Source organism: Rosa rugosa, chromosome 6 (genome assembly GCF_958449725.1).
Source record: "Rosa rugosa chromosome 6, drRosRugo1.1, whole genome shotgun sequence".
Taxonomy (NCBI): domain Eukaryota; kingdom Viridiplantae; phylum Streptophyta; class Magnoliopsida; order Rosales; family Rosaceae; genus Rosa; species Rosa rugosa.
Window position 1 is genome coordinate 32,154,614 of NC_084825.1, and position 18,906 is coordinate 32,173,519.

Here is an 18,906-nt window from a genome sequence, read left to right on the forward strand (position 1 = left end):
AAGAATCCCCTCTTGGAGCCATTTTTTCCAAGACAAAAAAGAAAGATATATTTAACCATTTTTTCCAAGACAAAAAAGAAAGATATATTTAACAAGAAGAAGATGGGTTAATGAATGGAAAATTGAGAAGGAGATGGAGGATATTTGGGTGAGGAAATAGAAAAGAATGGGTAGGTATTTATAGAATTTCCCCTCAATTTTCTAGTAATTTTTTTATTTTTTTTTGAACAAAAAGGAAATAATAACCCTTCAATTAATAAGAGCCGTTGATAAGTTTTTTTTCCCTCAAATCTGAGCCATCAGATCGAAATAGATCCGTTCAGTAAAAAAAAAAAAAAAAAGGCAACATCCGACCGTCCCATTTTAAACCTGATCAATCATGAACGTTGGATTTCCTGACCGTTGGGGGTTCCAACGGTCACCAGGGGACAGAACAACAGGCGGGCCCCACGTCTGCAGAAGGAAAAGCAGGCCTTCTTCTCTCTCCAGCGTCTGGCGCGCACGTCTCCTTCAGTTTCCCTCCCTGGCGCGCGCGTCTCCTTCAGTTTCCCTCCCTGGCGCGTTTCTTCATCCTTTGGGCTGAGACAGCAAGTGGGCTGGCCCCCATGTACAGTGATCAGTCCTGGTCTTGGAAAAGTCTCAAATATGAGACTTCAAATGGCCCCAAGTCTTATATTTATAAGACCAGATCATGGGTTTTTGGTGGGTTGGAGAAGAAAAGTCCTATATTTGGCAAAATTTGAGTTTGGCACCCCTTGGTTGGAGTTGCCCTAAGGGCAACTCCAACCATGGGCACCATTTGGGGGTGCTATTCTCATTTTAGCACCCCCTTGTTGCACTATTCATATAGGACTCAATTCTCATCTCCAACCATGGGGGTGCTATTTTCACTATTCTTGATTAAAATATAATATGAGTATAATTTTGATGAATATTATATTAAAAATATGTTAATTTAATTAAATAAGGTAAAAAAAATAATTTAGCATTTTATCTTAATATTTAAAATTTATTTTTATTATTTAATGAATTTAAAAAAAAAGTTTTTTTTTTTTGTCGGCATATACAATAAAAGTGTCGGCACATACGACAAAGAATCTAACTATTTAGAAGAATCCCAAGAATCCCCTCTTGGAGCCATTTTTTCCAAGACAAAAAAGAAAGATATATTTAACCATTTTTTCCAAGACAAAAAAGAAAGATATATTTAACAAGAAGAAGATGGGTTAATGAATGGAAAATTGAGAAGGAGATGGAGGATATTTGGGTGAGGAAATAGAAAAGAATGGGTAGGTATTTATAGAATTTCCCCTCAATTTTCTGGTAATTTTTTTATTTTTTTTGGAACAAAAAGGAAATAATAACCCTTCAATTAATAAGAGCCGTTGATAAGTTTTTTTTCCCTCAAATCTGAGCCATCAGATCGAAATAGATCCGTTCAGTAAAAAAAAAAAAAAAAGGCAACATCCGACCGTCCCATTTTAAACCTGATCAATCATGAACGTTGGATTTCCTGACCGTTGGGGGTTCCAACGGTCACCAGGGGACAGAACAACAGGCGGGCCCCACGTCTGCAGAAGGAAAAGCAGGCCTTCTTCTCTCTCCAGCGTCTGGCGCGCGCGTCTCCTTCAGTTTCCCTCCCTGGCGCGTTTCTTCATCCTTTGGGCTGAGACAGCAAGTGGGCTGGCCCCCATGTACAGTGATCAGTCCTGGTCTTGGAAAAGTCTCAAATATGAGACTTCAAATGGCCCCAAGTCTTATATTTATAAGACCAGATCATGGGTTTTTGGTGGGTTGGAGAAGAAAAGTCCTATATTTGGCAAAATTTGAGTTTGGCACCCCTTGGTTGGAGTTGCCCTAAGAATGTAAACATCACTCAATTAAGTAACTCCAAATTCCTTCAATAATTTTCTTTTTTTTTGAAATAAAAGTAAAATAATATATCACGATCTTGAAAGCAATTTCTACTATGGAATTTTGATAGAATCCGGTGCGTTAGTGTTGAGTTTAATTAGAAAGAATGTCACGGTAACTTAGGCCTTTGGAATGTGTTGAGCTTAAATGCTTAATTAACACATCTTCCACAGAACACCAAAAGCTTCAAAGATATTCCACGAAAGAGCACTAGAGCAGCACGTGAACTTAAGGGTCAAAAAGAAAGAAGAGAAAATGTGAAACGATGACATGCATGCAATGATTGCTAGATGATGTCCCACCTCCCATGTGCTGTGCTTCTCTGAACTTTTTTTCTTTTGGAATGCCTTCAGTAAAAACAAATCTCACCAGATTATGCCCCTTTTTTTCTCCTTTTCTCAAACGATCAAATTGAAAAGCAGAAAAAAATAAATCGGACTCCCTGAGCCAGGCAGCTAGATGCAGTTAATTCTCACACGTTATGTTTTCACTTACAGAAGCATGGCGAGACAGAAGATCCGCTACCATATTGACGGATTGACCTCTCATGGACACTGAACATACGCCGTTTTCTATTACCTATAAAGAATCAATTCAAACTTAACAATTACTCTTAATCCCCTGCTGCTTTTTTTTTTTCGCTCTCATTATTTATCCTCCACTTCATCAAACATATATTGTTTTGGGTTAAATTTCACAGGGGGTGGTGCTGGGTTTTGGTTGTGAGACTCCGCAGGTCTACATTGTGTTCTGTATACACCTACAAGATTTAAGAAAGGATCGGTACTCTAATGCCATGATAAAATATGAGAAAGAATATCCATAATTCCTCTTTATCTTATCGTTTGATAATGGGATGATTGAAACATATACACAACATATATATGGCCGGTTGGTTTTAATCTTGTTTTTTAATCTTTTATAGGCACATTACAAGAATTTTTTTTTTTTTTGCCAAGCATTACAATAGAAAAAATTGAACAAAGTGGTTCTGTCTATGGTCAAACTTATACTACTTGTTGCTCGTCTTGCTTCAAGGCTGGAGTGCCCTCTGAATTGGATTCAGAACCCACCTCCAACCCTCTATCACATCCTCCAATAGCTGATGCAGTTTCTGAAAGCCACCCCCCCCCGGGAGTGTTCCTTGGGGTTTATGTTCTGTCTTTTCATTTGTTTCTGTTTCTTTCTTTGTGTGTCTGTAATGTTACTTTCATTGCCACAAAAACAAAAACAAAAAAACAAAAAAAGAGAGCCTTATACTACTTGACTTATGCATATGTTAATGCATTAAAGATGTAATGAGAAACTCAAAGAATTCTAACTAGCTATATTTATAGCTCATAATACCTAAATGGTAAAACAGGAAAATCTTGTTGAGTATAAATGTTGCAGTGAGCAGCCAACTTGACCGCCATCTATGCCTCAATTTTACAGACTTCCATTGATTTCACAATATTTCCCAACTTATTTGAAATCCTTACTTTCCTCAAACAACTAGGAATCAGAAATTGCACCAAATTGTTGGCTTTGCCACAAGCGATGCATCGAGCAACTTAAAAGATAGCACATGTGAGTGATTGTCCTAATTGAGCAAATGGTTCAGTAAGGGAGAAAGGAGAGGGATCAAGAATGGCCCGAGATAGCACATATTACAAAGGTTAAACTTTTGGAACGTATTGCTTTTACTAATGTGGTTTTTTATTTTTGCTATAAACTGCAGAGTTCAAGAGCTTCACCAAAAGAGTGTGACAACTGGAGGTGCTATTTTGGAATGAAATAAGCCGAACATTATGTATTAATAGAATTCAAAGTGATATTGTGTATGAGTGTGATTGTAGTGGATTTTGTATTTCTTCTTTATCGATATTGATTTTCTTGTATTTAGCACATTTCAATAACTTCATCAAACGTGCATTAATTATTCAATAGTGGTTATCTTCATTTCTTTATGCCCGCGAGTATTGAATTTAATCACATTTGATCAATTTTCGTAGTTAAAAGATTGGGAGTCGTATGATATCTGACGATCATTTAGTCCATGTATGTATATTTAATGTAATGGACAATAAAGAATGGCTCTAATAAAATTTCAAAATCGAGAATGGGGTGTAGATATTAGATAATGGGAGAGAGAGTTAAAAAGGAGAGTGGAGCCGAAGAATCTAATTCATTTCAGGAAAAAAAAATCCACATTTAAAAAAGACACAAAGTCAGTAGATTCGAAAGGTCGTCGCCTTTTTTAAGATCTTGTTTATCAATGTAGACTTCGACTGTCTTCCGGTCTAGAGCTTTGTGGAGATGGCAAACAAAGCTCCCTCAAGTGTCTTGGCCTCTAAAACTGAGGAAGACATTTGTGGGTAAAGAAGCACAAGATTGATTCAAGGTTTGGAAGAAATCGACTGGATTTAAGGCTAGTCTAAGATTGTTGCAACTTTTATAAAAAGACTGTTGTTGCTGTTGTGATGTAAAAATAATCAGTTGTGAATTAAAACAGTTTCGTATTTGGTAGACAATACTTTTAAAAGTGCTGTCAACTTCAAAACGTATGTGTTTTGATCGAAATCAGCTTTTAAAACTAACATTTGGGTTGCTTATAAAATCTGCTGCCAATGACCTATAATTTTCAATTAAAGTTGTTTTTTATTTTATTTACCAAACACAATAAAATTTAAAATTTTAGACAGTAACTGATTTTTTTTTAAGTGAATAAATCCCAAGTCTAGTGAGAAAATAAAAAAGGCAGCTTGGCAGACATGAGTAAAGTAAAGAGATATTATTATTTGACCTCAGTCTATAAGATGAGGCCCCTTCCCAGATATTACAAGGCAAAACATCAACCAAAGCATTTATGAGTGACAATTTCCATGAAGATACCTGGCAATGCACCGAAAGCTTAAGGGATGTTCCATCAATGTCCCCATGAAAGACCAGCCGGTAAACAAGGGGGTAAAAAGAAAAAGAAATAGTGAAAGTGAAATAATGAGTCTCACAGAGACATAAGCTAGCCTTTCAACCTTTCCCCTGTGATGTGCTTCCTTGTCCTTGTTTAGATTTTTTTTTTCTTTTCGAGACATTGTGTGCGAATGTAAGGGGGTTATCAACTTATCATATGTTAATAGAGCTCAAAAATGATTATCTGCGACTCTGCGAGTGTGATTGAAAAAGTGGCTTTTGTATTTTTTTTTTATTGATATTGATTTTCTTGTATTCAACACATTTCAATAACTTCATCATTCATGCATTATTCAATAGTGGCTATCTTCATTCTTTGTGCCCCCAAGTATTAAAGTTAATCACATTTGATCAAATTTCTGTAGTTAAAAGATTCGGAGTCATATGATTTCTGACGAGTATTTAGTCCTTGTATGTATAGTTAATGTAATGGACAATTAGAAATGGCTCTAATAAAATTTCAAAATCGATGAAGGAGTGTAGATATTAGATAATGGGAGAGAAAGTTACAAAGAAGAGAGGAGCTGAAGAATCTAAGAATCTAATTTGTTTTAGCGAAACAAATATCTACATAAAAAATAGACACAGTTCGTGCAAGGATTTCAATATGTAAGGAAAGATATGAGGGTTGCCAAACACAGTTGCAAATGTTATTTTGCCTGGTGGTCGGCCCAAGCTTTTCTTTGCTTCCTTTTTTTTTTTTATGGCTGAAATCCAGTAAAAATTATATATTTTGGTCTATCACTTACTAGTTCCACACTTCCACCCATCAAAGAAAAAAGAAAAATTATATATAAACACGCCTCTTTTCTTAATACACATCCAAATTTATTTATTTTTACCCTTTTTCTGTTCATTCTATTTCTCTCTTCCCGACTGCAGCCCCGCCCTCTCTCTTGAGTCTCTTCGCCCTTGCATGATTTTTTATTTTTTTATTTTTTTATTTTTTTTATATGTAAGCATAGGCTAGGAACTTAGTATTATGTTCACCGACCCTGCGGGACATGCTCAGCTGATCAGGACTGGAGTACATGCTAGCCACAACAATATTGGCAGAGAAGCAGTGCGCAATTTTTACAACAATAAGACTAAGGCTTAGTTTGGGATTGATTCCTGAGGTGCTTTTGGGGCTGCTTCTGCTTTTGGACTAAGAACATGGTGTTTGGTAAAATCTCTAAAAGCTGCTTTTCGGTGAAATTGCTTCTCTGTAAAACTAAATTTAGGAAGCTACAATTTGTAGCTTTTGAAGACCTGCTTTGGGAAAACACGGAGCATGAACAGTAGAGTTTAATGAAAATTTGGAGAACTGTCAATTCTGTCCTCCTCCTTTTCTGAAAATTACATCGAAACAGCAAATCCCATCACGGCAGACGTCTCATTCCACATCTCCTCCTTCCACTTCTTGGTGTCTGGTTCTCCCTAGTCTTCTCTCAGATCGCCTTCTTCTTCTGCTCGTCGCTGGTGACCTCATTCAATTGGTGGATTGTCGCCGCCTTCCTCCGCGCCGATTCCACCTTCCTACTACGCTATTCCTTAATTTTGTCCTCCATGTTCTCAACTGTGTTCCTCTGATTAGCCGCTCGCTGAGAACTGCACAACCGCTGTTTTACCCGTATCTGAGGACTCTTGGCAACATCAGCTCCTCTGGTGCAACCGATTTGCGGGTAATTCCTTTTATGCTGGGATTTATTCTTTGCCAAATTTTTGTTCTTCGTCCTCAATTTTTATTATGAATTTGGATGATGGGTTTTGTTGGATTTTGGTTGTTCTTATGGGTTTTGTTGTTCCCCCGACAAAGAGGAGGCGAGAGTAAAAAAGAAAGAGAGAGAAGAGAACAGGAAATAAGAGAAAGAAGAATAAGAAGGAGATGAAAAGCTCTCTGGGTCTTCTTTGATCTGTTGGTATTTATGGGAATCTGATGTTGTTTTTGTCTCAATTTTCTGATTGAACTTCTTTCTGGGATTTCTTATGGTTCCTGTATTTGTCTTCAGCTGACCAAAGGAAGATTCGTCTTCAGCTGACCAAGCCTGTTACTTAGCCTCCATTGGTATGGGGAGTTTGCGGAGCTACTGCCTCTGGTATACTCCTTGCTTCTTCCTGATGGTGCCGTCTTTGCATGTTTATAATTACTATATCCCAATCTTGAGGTGATAGGAGGCTAGGGTTTGTGCTTATTGAATTTGCGCTTATTTGTTCTTTTGGATTGGGATTGATTGCAATTATGTTTGAATTCAGTACATTACATCGGGACGGGACACAGTTCGATTCGAGCGGCAATAGGGGGACATCGTTCAATTCAGTCGGACAAGGTGAGGGAATTTTTGGCCTTTCACTTGTATTCTAATCGATGACTTGATTGATTCAGATGCAAAATTGTGTGTAGTTAAGAAGAAGGGAAAGAGATGAAGAAGAAAGCTCTGGAATGGAAGAGGTTGGCAATGGAACCAGATGCTTCTTTCTCCCAGAAAATAACTAGTAAAACTTTAAAAGAACAAAATTGTTTGTTTTGTTAATTGCTTTAGTTGCATTTGGACTGTATCAGCTAGTTGCTTTAAGTTGTATAGTTTTGACCTCTCTTCCATCTGTTTTAGGTTTTCTTCCCCTCTAGTTAACAGTATGAGATTTTTCGTATGTTCTGAATTTCTGATTGATCTTTGCAGCTTTTAAATTTTTTCTGATTTAACTCTTGGCTGCCCTAACCATAGCTTCCTCTTTCATGGTTTTAGTTGGTTTACATTGTAGGTTCTGTTACATGACTGCCTATTGGTTGATCCTAAAGAGCTTGCAGACCTATCTTTTAACTCCCAGCAACAGAGGGAAAGGTGATCTTTTAACATTAGCTTACAATTGTGAATACCAATTTGATTCAAAAACCTCATTTAAATTACTTTTGTGACAAAACTGAATTAGGACCTGATGGACTACATAAATTAAAAACTGAATTAGTGTACTCTTGGACTTTGAAGAATGTTGTATGCCCCTTGTTCTTCTCATCCCCTTGATTCCAACTTGTAGAACATAAATTACTTGCACAATCTGTTATTTTTCTTGCCTTTGCGATTGCTAGTGACTGGAATGTTCATGATGCCAGGTTCTCACATCTTTTGCATCTGGCTGTGCTACCTCATTAGTAGTTGATAGGTGAGAGATTTCAAATTGTGACTATTATTAATGATCCATTCTCTTCCTACATATACTGTAATACCCCGAAAAATCCAAATTAATTTCCGTGGATTTTTAGAAATGATTTCACAATAGTGGGAGCGAGTACGAGGCTCGGAGAAGTTGTGGAATTAGTTCGAACGATGTTATTTTGAAAACGTACGTTATTTAGGGGCACGTGAAAATCGACTTTTTATACGTACGGAATTTGGGAAGACTTCCTTCATGAAAGTTGTAGAGCTCGTCGATACGATCGCGTGCATATATGGAACACAAAAATCGGAGCTCGTATGAATTAGTTATGATTTTCTGAAAAAGTTTTCAAATTAGTATAAATAGGTTATTTTCGGAGATTTCCAAAAATAAAAACATATTTTCCAAAAATAGGAACTGCAGCTGCAGTTCGTCCTCCCGAGCCGGAAATTGCTTCAAATTTTCTTCTATGGATTTCTCCCTCATCCGGCAAGCTTTTGAGGTGAAACAAAGTCCAGACTAGGTCACCACTTCCCCACGAGCAGCCTGGTGGCCTCCTTTCCTCCCCTCACGGCGGCTACACGGCGGTGGAGCTCGAAACCGATTTAAGCTCGATTTTGGTCAACGCCGGTTTTCTCCTAGCTCCGGCCACCAAAACTTCCGATCCTTGGCTCCATGAACTCCCCTCAACCTGCTGATCATCATACTAGGAGGATTGCACCTAGAGTGACCGGTTTCACGTTCGTCGGAGCTCGATATTTTCTTGATCGGAAAACCACATTCGAATCCGATTTTCTCGAGTTATAGACCACCTTTTCTTGTGATTCTTGGCCTGGTGAGTTCACCTTGAGATTATTAACAACTCTCAAGAAGGGATCGAGGCCTGAGGTTGAATTTTTTACGTCGGAATTCAAGCTCGCCGGATTCTGGAAAATTTCCGACCACGAAGACTTTCGATCAAGATATCTCGAGTTGTAGAGCTTCGATTTGAGTGATTCTTGATCCAGTGAGTTCGGCTTGATGTTATTAACAACTCTCCAGAAGGGATCGAAGCCTGAAATGGAAGTTTTTACGTCGAATTCAAGCTTGGACGGTTTCTGGAAATTCTCGCCGGTTTCTGGAAAATTCCGGCCACCTTCATACTGTTCAAGGTAATTTTCGACCCCTTCCGGTCGTTTTCAGACTTCGTGCTAGTTATGAAAGTTATTCAGCTTGATGAGAGGAAGAGGAGCAGCCAGGCCCCGACACCATTGGCGGTGGTCGGCGGCGGCTCTGCCACTAACTCCGGCGGCCTTTTCCGGCCACCTCCGGGGGACAAAAATATGGTTTCTATACATTTTTAGATTCTATATTTCAATACGATCATTTCGATATATAATGCGCAATTTTTGGATATCGTATGATGAAGTTATGAATTTTTAAGTTTCGATCGATTTCGATCGTTAGATTTGTGATATGTGAAGTTAGGACCGTCAGATGGACTTGTAGTTTTGATATGATGATCTTATGACTGTCCCAGTGGCTTTGTGTGGTCATGGGCGAAGATCCGACCGTTGGATCTTCGTATAAATGCAAAACGGTGATTAGGGAGGCGATTCGTGAGAATCCGTCCGTCGGATTTTTGTATAAATTTGTGAAGATGTTAGTAAGGACGATTCAGGAAGATCCGACCGTTGGATCTTCGTGATGATTTTTGGAGGGTGATCCTAAAGGCGATCCGTGAGGATCCGACCGTTGGATCATCATTTAATTTCGATCCGACCGTTGGATTGTCGTTTGAGTATGTTTTTGAGTTATTGGCTAAAATAAGGTCATGTGTGATTAGGTGATTGACGGTCTCCCTTGGGTGAAAGATTTCGGTGTGTATTGTGTTGAATTGAAGACGCAGCGGGAATATCGAGGTGAGTAAACCTCACGTGGTTCATATTACGAACCCAATACATTTAATTACGTTATTTTATTGCAATCATATGGACTATAGTTGGTATTAATAGGCATTCCTGTGTGAATGTCTATATATATATTATTTACGTGAAATAATATGTATTGTTGGAGTTGTGTTGAGTTATTGTTGAGAAACAATATATTGTGAGAGGTGTTGAGTTTTATTGTTGAGGAACAATAAATTGTTGTGATCTGTGGAGATCACTAGGTCACGAGGTGACCATGGCATCTATTAGTGAATCACGCTCTCGTACCGGGCTGGTGGTTATTAATAGTATTAAATCGTAATCACGTCTGTGGCCGGACGAGTGGTTACGTTCAGTTAGAGCTCTAGTCTGTCTGCCAAATGTGGAGTGACCTTATGAGTGAATTTGAGAGTAACTCATAAGTGTCTATATATATGTGGTAACCTTATGAGGGAAATTGAGAGTAACTCATAAGGGTCTATATATATATATGAGTCTGTCTGTTAAATGTTGGGAAATCTTATGAGCTAAATTGAGAGTAACTCATAAGTGTCTATATATATATATATGAGAGTGAGAAAGTAACGTGGGTTTGTGGTGGTCTTGTAATTTAATAAATCAACAGTTCTTTCTTGTTTACTCATACTAGCTGTCAAAAGCTTACCGGGTTTTGTGTTGTTGCAACTCCCGGTACACTATTCAAATTGTGTAGCGGGTAATCCTACAGGACAGGAGAACCAGGACGGTGATCGTGCGGTTAGAGCAATTGTTAGAGTTTTACAGCAATTGTAAGTTGTGAGGTGTGTTATGCTCATTTAGAGCTTTACAATATTGCTTGTGAGAGTGAATTGTAATAATGAACTCGAGGTTTCGAGATTTGGAGTTTGTGTACCGTGTGGTGAGGTTATATTGAGAAAAAAATTCAGAACGTTTATTTGATTAAGTGGTTTAATTCATGTTTCGGATTTGAATTTATCATTCAAAATTCGGGGCGTGACATATACTGCATCATTCTTACAAGTTCTCTTTTGCTCAGACAAGTCATTTATATATAATTGGCATATTCATTCTATGGTTGCTTTTTCTTTCTTATACAATCCATTTGTAGTCTGTTCTCATGTCCCCCGTATTGTAACTATCATCTCTTTTTTATGTGGGCAGTAAGTGAGCTTTTTTTCACGATCAAAACGATGTTCCTTATCTTCCTCATCATTTCTTGTTCTGTCATTCCTATGTCTGCATCTATCCAAGCTTCCTAATGACAACTATGGTCCCAGGTGAATCGAAGCAATGGATATAGTCAAGGCAATTACCAGCTCCTTTGAGAAAGGATGTTGGGGCACAAAGGCTCCAAAGAGTTTGAAGCAAGTTCATTCTGGAGCAGCTCATTTGTGCATGAAATTCATGGAGGACTGTTATACACCACTTTTTATGATTTTAAGTTCTTTCTTGTATTGGTTTGGCCATAAATTTCAAATGCGATGCTTTTAAAGCAATGTATGTAATTGAATATCTTTTTTTAAATATATATAGGTGTTAAGAAATGCAATTGCACAAAGTCTAATGAATGCATCTACTAGTTCCATTTAGTTGCAAATTTCCAGTGACTTTAATTTATTTTGTGTAATGGTTCCCGTTGAACTATGGTCGGGAAATTAATCCAAATATTCTATATTTATTTTGTGTAATAGTGTTGCGTCCCGAACCTAAATTTATCGGTTTACTAGTCATTTGGACGGTAAACGACAATTACTTTCACTTTTTACTCTGTTTCGATACTCTTAGTGGCCCTAAAAGTTAACTTTTTGTTTGGGTCAAAATTTGAGAAAATGTTCTTCATGAAAGTTGTAGAGGACGTTAAACCGAGCGCGTGCATATGTGGTACGTAAAAATCGGAGTTCGTATGTGAAAGTTATAAGCGAAATACTAAAGTTACTGTTCATGTGGTAAGTTTCTATAAATAGCCAAGTTACTGTGGTAAGTTTCCATTTTTGGAAAACTTACCCAGCTTTTCTCTCTCCTCTCCCCCGATCCTTTCTCTTCTTCGGCTCGATTTCTTCTTCCTCCGATTTCTTCCTCCTCCAGCCACCCCACGATGGAATCCGGGCACCGGCAAGCTCGCCTCTTCATCCTTATCACACCTGTGGTGGTGTTTTGCGGTGACTCGATCGGTGGAGCTTGGAATTGAGCCGTGAAGTTCACTGTAGCAGTTTGGGAGTTATGTCGATTTCCGGCGATTCCGGCCGCCTCCGGCCACCAAACCGGCGTCGAAGGTGGGGTTTTCGTCAAGGATCATTTTCCCCCTAGCCTCGAGCCACGAGTCGCAGTGGAGAGGGAGAATTGATCAAAACTCGATCCTAGAGCTATCCCTAAGGTGGGCCCCACAGGGCCACCCCGAATTTCAATGATATCAAATTGACAGGACCCGCCCCGAATTTCACCTTGAAATCCGAGGTGGCCTTGTGGGGCCCACCTTAGGGATAGCTCTACCAAAAATTCGGCAGAGTCACCCCTAAAATGGACTACCCAAAAACCTGTAAAACACACAAAAACACTTCAAGCAAACCAATCTCATACTCCTGGAGCCACCCTGCTCCCAATTACCAACAACTCCACTTTCACAAAACACAAAACTCAACAATACTAATCTCAAAGGTTATCAGAACAATACTACTATACACAGGGATATAAAAAGAAGAGTAAAGGATCAAGGGATCCTACACTGCGGAAGTAGTGACAACTATGCCTCAAATGTTATGTACGCCCGACCTCCACTAATTCGCCTGCAAACTGGGCATTAGAAACCGAAAGGCCCAGGGGAAAGTAGATGAAAAACGTTAGCGTGAGTGGACAAAAATAAACAATTTAAAAAGAAAAAGATTTCATACTTTCCCACATTTATCTCTTTAAAAACCCGATGCATGCAACAATTTAAAGAAACACAACAATTTTAGTTCAGCTCAAGAAAACCGACTAGCCCCGCTAGCCACAACAAAGCAAAGAGGAAAGAACTCTGATACTCATGAAAATAAGACCAGCCCCGCTGGTTAAGGGAATCGGACTAGACCCCGCTAGCCCAACAATAATATAATGAGTAGGGGAAGATGATAGCCATACGAATAAGCCACTCAGGCTCGGGTGATAGCCTCCCAGGCTAAAGTACTCCCATATACTCCCGTTATATACCCACACGCCACTATGTGTAGCGATTAGGATACTGGGCTTCAGCATTACTGTCACAAAGACAGTAACCAGCGCCACAAAGGCGGACGGGCTTCGGTGATCCCATCACCTTGCCACAAAGGCGGAAGATCAATGCTAGCAATGATAATAGTCACCCACAGTATGGCAAAAGGGAAATCCGATAACCAAAAATCCATAAATACATAAGGCTTCCCCAACTCTCGCAAATGAATTTCCAATGACGTGTCCCACACGCCAAGAGTATCACCATAATTCGAAACAAAACCAATTCCAACATCATCATCGAGGCATTCCCAATGCCAAAACCGAAAGTCGATAAATAAACAAGAAATAATTCCATCGAAATCCCATTTCGAAAATCTTTCAGAAATCTCAAATCGACGAATAGAAACATAATATAAATAGTATAATTCCGGAAATCACCTCAGAAATAAATAATTCATCAAATAGGATTATAAATCATAACCAACTTCGGAAACAAATCATTATCAAAAGAAATTATATGAGATAAAGTGAAATCAATCTCCGAAATTAAATCATATGCTCGAAATGTAATATGATAATTAAATGGAGCAAACTTTAAGAAATAAATGCATGCATCATTATTTAAAAACAAAAGTCCACTCACAGTACTATTGGGCGACCACGCAAACGAGTTCCTTTATTTAGCCGTAGCTCGCAACATTGCCCTGTACACAATTATATTTCCGTAAACGACAATCCGATAAAATAATTACGAACCTAAACGAAACCCGAAAATCCCTATCTCCATTACTTCTCAAATTCAACCCAAATCTCTTCCACAACACCAATTCCTCAATTTACATATTCCACAACGAAAACGAGGGAAATCCGACGGCCGGATTTCCCACAATTCAATCACAAAACTTCAAACTTCGGAAATTCACAAATAATTCAAAACTCCTCCAAAATTCACCAAACTTCACATACAATCTCTATGATAATTATAGAATTTAACTAGCTAGAAATTGAAATTAAAAAGCTACCCTCGCCGCCGCTACAGCCGCCCACAGTGGCGGCGCCGCCGCCACTGCCGCCAACTCCAATGGACACCAAAATTTGATAGCAGCACCTACTCAACACACTGATCATTTTTCTCAACTACAACACATCCCAATTTTACCTTTAAACAGTCGAAACCGGCCGGTGCAAAAATTTCCAGAAATTCCAAGAACCCTAGGATCGGGTTTTGATCAATTCTCCCTCTCCACTGCAACTCGTGGCTCGAGGTTAGGGGGAAAATGATCCTTGACGAAAACCCCACCTTCGACGCCGGTTTGGTGGCTGGAGGCTGCCAGAATCGCCGGAAATCGACAGAACTCCCAAACTGCTACAGTGAACTTCACGGCTCAATTCCAAACTCCACCGGTCGAGTCACCGCAAAACACCACCACAGGTGTGACAAGGATGAAGAGGCGAGCTTGCCGGTGCCCGGATTCCATCGTGGGGTGGCTGGAGGAGGAAGAAATCGGAGGAAGAAGAAATCGAGCCGAAGAAGAGAAAGGATCGGGGGAGAGGAGAGAGAAAAGCTGGGTAAGTTTTCCAAAAATGGAAACTTACCACAGTAACTTGGCTATTTATTGAAACTTACCACATGAACAGTAACTTTAGTATTTCGCTTATAACTTTCACATACGAACTCCGATTTTTACGTACCACATATGCACGCGCTCGGTTTAACGTCCTCTACAACTTTCATTAAGAACATTTTCTCAAATTTTGACCCGAACAAAAAGTTAACTTTTAGGGCCACTAAAAGTATCGAAATAGAGTAAAAAGTGAAAGTAATTGTCGTTTACCGTCCAAATGACTAGTAAACCGATAAATTTAGGTTCGGGACGCAACAATCTCCCCTCCTTAAAAAAATTTCGTCCCCGAAATTTACATACTGTAGAAGTAGAAGTGGGCGCACACACTGATCATTCAACAATGGTATAGCTAAGATCCATAAAAGATGTGCAAATCCGATCAAGACGTGTAGAAATTAGCTTCAAAACTGATCCAAGAGCTGGCTAAGTAAAACTGAGAGGTCTACACTTAGGAAGAACAATTCTTAAGGTGAAACATGTCGTGTCGCTAAATTGATCAGTTTTCATGGCGTTCCTAATAAATTCACCATCTTACTTCCAAACATTACCAAAAATTCTTATCAAATAAAGGAGAAAAATTGTCAAAACATTATGTTCGAAGCAACCCGTATTTGGTTCGAACATGCAAGCAGAAACACATGGTAGAATTTCGAGTATAAGACTCCAGGTTAATTTAAAGTCGGTTACTAGAACAAATTACACTTCAAGTACCACATAACGGAAAATCGACTCTTCCCTTGATTAAGTTTTCGTTTACAACCTCAAGTCAATTACTGGCTCAGATGCAAGGTATCGACATCACAAACCATTCGGTCGAAATAGTAGCATTCGTAACCTCTTCAAATACATCGCACGGTGAAGTTCCACCCCGTTCTTCAACAACATTGTGATAATATATCAATCCATACTTAATACATTTCCCTTCGTACGTGCGCCCATAGGGGTAACCCAACCGCTACTAATATGCCACAAGATAGTTACTGTTAACCCACAAGTCCAAAACAAGTAACTTAGCTACCCCAAAACAACACTTCCTCTTTTGCCTGTTGTGCACAGATTATTGATCAAATATCATTCACATAAAGGTTCCACAATTGTCAAGTATAACAAAGGTAACTCCGAACAACCTATAAGTTCTTAATCATGTAAATTATGGGGCCACTACACTTCGGCTGCGCTACACTGATACCTGACTAAAAATCATTGGTCCAGCCTTGAAATGATGTTCCGAGTCGACTACGAAAACTCATTTGATAGTTGCCCTGCTGGCCACACTTATAGTATCTTAAACTGGTTAACTAGCATTGTCCCTAAAAAACTTCCTATAATTATAATGGGGTGGAAAACTCTTCTAAATCAAATATGTTTCAAGGAATCTACTAATTACCAACGTCCCCAATCGAAACTTCTATGATAGTGTTTACTTAACGGTACGCAACGAGTACCCTGTCGTTCGAAACCCGGTGCAAAGCAAGAACCGTAACTTCTCACTCTACTCCAGCCCAAAAACTCAAATCCAGGAGGAGATGCATCACACTAAAACTGTTCTTAACTGAGGCTACACTTCTTTAATAATCATAAGTCAGAAATCTGGTTAAATCCATGTCATTCTCGCTGTCCTCTAATGCCACAATTGATAATTCTACTTCATATGCCAATGTAATTCTCACAACCGAAAACACCATTATCCGTATTATTAAATACTTGATTGGAATTCTGATCAAACTCAAATAAAATAGCTTCCTTAGATAATTAGAAAAACTCTCTCTCATAACTGCTCCACCAGTCCCAAGTAGAACATTTCCAACCATCTGTCCGACATCACCTCATAACAATTCTACTACAGGTATGACATTATAGAAAAGTTCTAAATTCTGTATGTGTCAAATCCTCTAATGGACACATACCTCTAATGGACTATGATGCCTCTAACAACACTAGAAATTGTTCCAAATCTGATCCAAAATCTGACCAACAGGAAAGAAATTCAACATTTGAAAAGAAAAATCCTCAAGCTGGAATCTGGTCAGAGGCAACAATCCCAACAAAATTCACAGCATCCCTTGTTGACTCAACAGTTCTAAAGTATAAATATGCCCTCAAGCATTACCAAAAAGTCTTATCCACTACTAAGCAAAAATTTGCAAAAACTCTTTTGCTCAAAACAGCCTGGAGAGAAAGTCGAATAAGAGCCCAAATGGAAAAGCTCAAAGTCAATTAATTAAACAAATAACACTTTGCGTACCACAGAAACGAAAATCTAATTCCCAAGACAAGAAAATGAGATATCGAAGAAGTTCATTATCTGATGTTACAAGAATCACTAGAAATTAATCATGTCAAACAACGTTGAACTTGCAAGTACTAGAATATAGTCAACTCTTCTTATTTAACTTAAGGCCAATGCTGATAGAGGACGACTGTCCTTACCGAAAAGTGGATAAGATGGCCACAAATCCGCTCCTCGATCGAGGCTTAACTTATAAAATTTCAGCTACAACAAGAATCCCTATGACTTTCCTGTGCTAACCAAAATTGTACCAAAAACTTTCCAAATCTTCTCACCAAGAATTAATCCAATAACATAACTCAATCATAGTAGCTCAACAATTAGTACTTAAATATCTGTTGAACCCTTGATAGAACATAAGCCCAATCAATTTATTCCAACTCGACTCCTACTTCCTGTTCAAGTCGTCGTACCTTTAGATAAGTAGTGACCGGATTTCACTCATACCAACAACTTCCTATACATTTCTAATTAAGGGTCACCAGGGTGACAAAGTTCGCTCAATTCCTCCAAAGAAATCCATTACATATATTCGAATCAAGCAATAATCAATTCCCCAAGGTAGCTAACACAATTCACAAAATCTTTCCTGAACAATCCTTTATATAAATCATAGGACACCCGTCCAACATCTTGTAGCACACCAAGCGATATCCAGATCCAAACGTGGTCCCACCACAATAATGATCCAATTTCCTCAAAGTAATCATTACTGAAGTAGATCACTTAAAAACATGCTACAATACCTTCCGCCCAAAATAACAAGAGTCCTGGTCAAACCTTGACTTGAAATATTTCCGGAGCTAACTGAAAACTTATTTCCTTAAAGTTATTCTACCAACCGCTAATATCATATCACAACCCATCCATCAGGCAAAACTTCCACCAAGAGCCTATCACAATTCAACCTTCAAGGCTCCATGATTCAAAACTCGAATCAGATTCTGTATCACATAGTAATTCCGTTCGAACTTCTATGGACACCCAACAAGGTCATTACTGCTATTCCCCAAACTTATGTGTAACTGTTTCACTCAAAAGCGGATAACCAAGGACACCCATTTGCATAATATCACATACGAAGAGTTGATTCCAACTCTCCCAATTATTTACCGACCAAAACAGTAACTCTATTATAAAACCTTAAGCATTCTACCGATTTCTAGAACTTCAAACACATAACTATAAAAACCCACTCATGTTCATCTCCCTACTCGATACCATCCAAGACTCAAGTAGACAAAACTATAAGTTGTGGTATCTAAAATCAATTTCTTTTATTCCGAGCAAAACTATGCTCATACACCCTGGTTAGGTCAACGACCCAAATCGACAATTTTTAAAAATCTCATTCTACTTACAATTCTTATTTACTGTTATCACTTCCCACTTACCAACATCAGTGACCATAGCCACTTGAAAACACAGCCTCTAGACATAACAACCGAGGACATCTCTTCAATTTTCTCTGTTGTCTATCGGAGAGTGATGCGTACATGACGCCGACATAAGGTGTCCAGTTGAGATACATTCCAATGTGGATTCTCTATAAATGATTTCCAACAATGAGATTCACAAAGAATCTCCATCGAATTCCAGTAATATTCCTCATGCCGCTTACAGGGCCGATCGTATCAAGTAACACATTCTCCAAAACTCAATTCAAGGTTAGAACCATCATTATTACTAATTTCAATTCTCCAAAACCGGATTCTAAAACAGTTATAATACTCAGAGACAGCCCAAAACAATGGTCGTTCATCTCTACCAATAAAGTACAAAATAAAACTCCGGTCTCGCACCTTAACCATGCCCCAACAACTTGTCGGCATCGAGGAAGGGATAACCATAACATTTCCTCGAATCATATTTCATAGCACAACTCGAATCT

At 38.7% G+C, this 18,906-nt stretch overlaps 1 protein-coding gene and 1 long non-coding RNA gene across 4 annotated transcripts in view; one reads left to right on the forward strand and one right to left on the reverse strand.

The window, feature by feature from the left end:
* The window catches only part of LOC133718673 (disease resistance-like protein DSC1), an 80,893-nt gene that overhangs the window by 8,706 nt on the left and 53,281 nt on the right, over positions 1–18,906 (reverse strand). The window lies entirely within an intron of this gene.
* On the forward strand, positions 6,405–8,011 carry LOC133714087 (uncharacterized). Of its 3 annotated transcripts, none has more exons than XR_009848440.1 (6): positions 6,405–6,530; positions 6,858–6,944; positions 7,102–7,175; positions 7,250–7,480; positions 7,609–7,688; positions 7,958–8,011. It is a non-coding gene; the product is annotated as an uncharacterized LOC133714087 (long non-coding RNA). The 3 variants fall into 3 exon arrangements; XR_009848441.1 differs by lacking the exon at positions 6,405–6,530 and adding an exon at positions 6,728–6,767; XR_009848439.1 differs by lacking the exon at positions 6,405–6,530 and having other exon boundaries at positions 6,747–6,944.